The 650-nt window shown below is 27.8% G+C and overlaps 1 protein-coding gene across 1 annotated transcript in view; it reads right to left on the bottom strand.

Annotated features, from left to right (window-relative positions):
• Window positions 1-650, bottom strand: part of plekhg7 (pleckstrin homology domain containing, family G (with RhoGef domain) member 7) — a 21,350-nt gene that overhangs the window by 3,991 nt on the left and 16,709 nt on the right. The window lies entirely within an intron of this gene.

Below are 650 nucleotides of genomic sequence, written 5' to 3'. Positions count from 1 at the left end.
TTTGATGAGGCCAAAATATTACATGTATGATTTATTTTTTAGTTTCTATATATATATATTTTTTTATTAAAAGACATTTTTAAAAACTCTGCACATAACTATTTAAGGTGGTAAGATTTTTAATGGTTAAAAAAAAAGCTTCATATTCATGAAGGCTGCATTTACTTGGAGAAACAACAACAACAACATAAAAACACCAATATTCTGAAATATTATTACAATTTAAAATAACTGTTTTCTATTTTAATATATTTTCAAATGTAATTTGTCCTGTGATGGGAAAGCTGAATTTTCAGCAGCCATGATTCTAGTTTCCAGTGTCACATGATCCTTCGGAAATCATTCTAATATGCTGATTTGGTGCTCATGAAACATTTCTTATTATAAATGTTGAAAACAGTTGTGCTGCTTAAAGGGGTCCTATTATGCTTTTTCACTTTTTCAACTTTAGTTAGTCTGTAATGTTGCTGTTTCCCAAACTTCAGACTAGTAGTGTATTTAAGAAGTATAGTCTTTTTTATTTTATGTTTACTTTTCAGCATTTTATAGCATTATTATTTTGCAAACGTAACTTTTATTGTGAATTTAACAGCATCTCATATAAGATAACATACAGTGGGTACGGAAAGTATTCAGACCCCCTTAAATTT

This window comes from Sinocyclocheilus grahami, unplaced genomic scaffold (genome assembly GCF_001515645.1).
Source record: "Sinocyclocheilus grahami isolate Dianchi unplaced genomic scaffold, SAMN03320097.WGS_v1.1 scaffold487.1, whole genome shotgun sequence".
In the NCBI taxonomy this organism is placed as follows: domain Eukaryota; kingdom Metazoa; phylum Chordata; class Actinopteri; order Cypriniformes; family Cyprinidae; genus Sinocyclocheilus; species Sinocyclocheilus grahami.
This window is presented reverse-complemented; position numbering and strand designations above follow the sequence as displayed.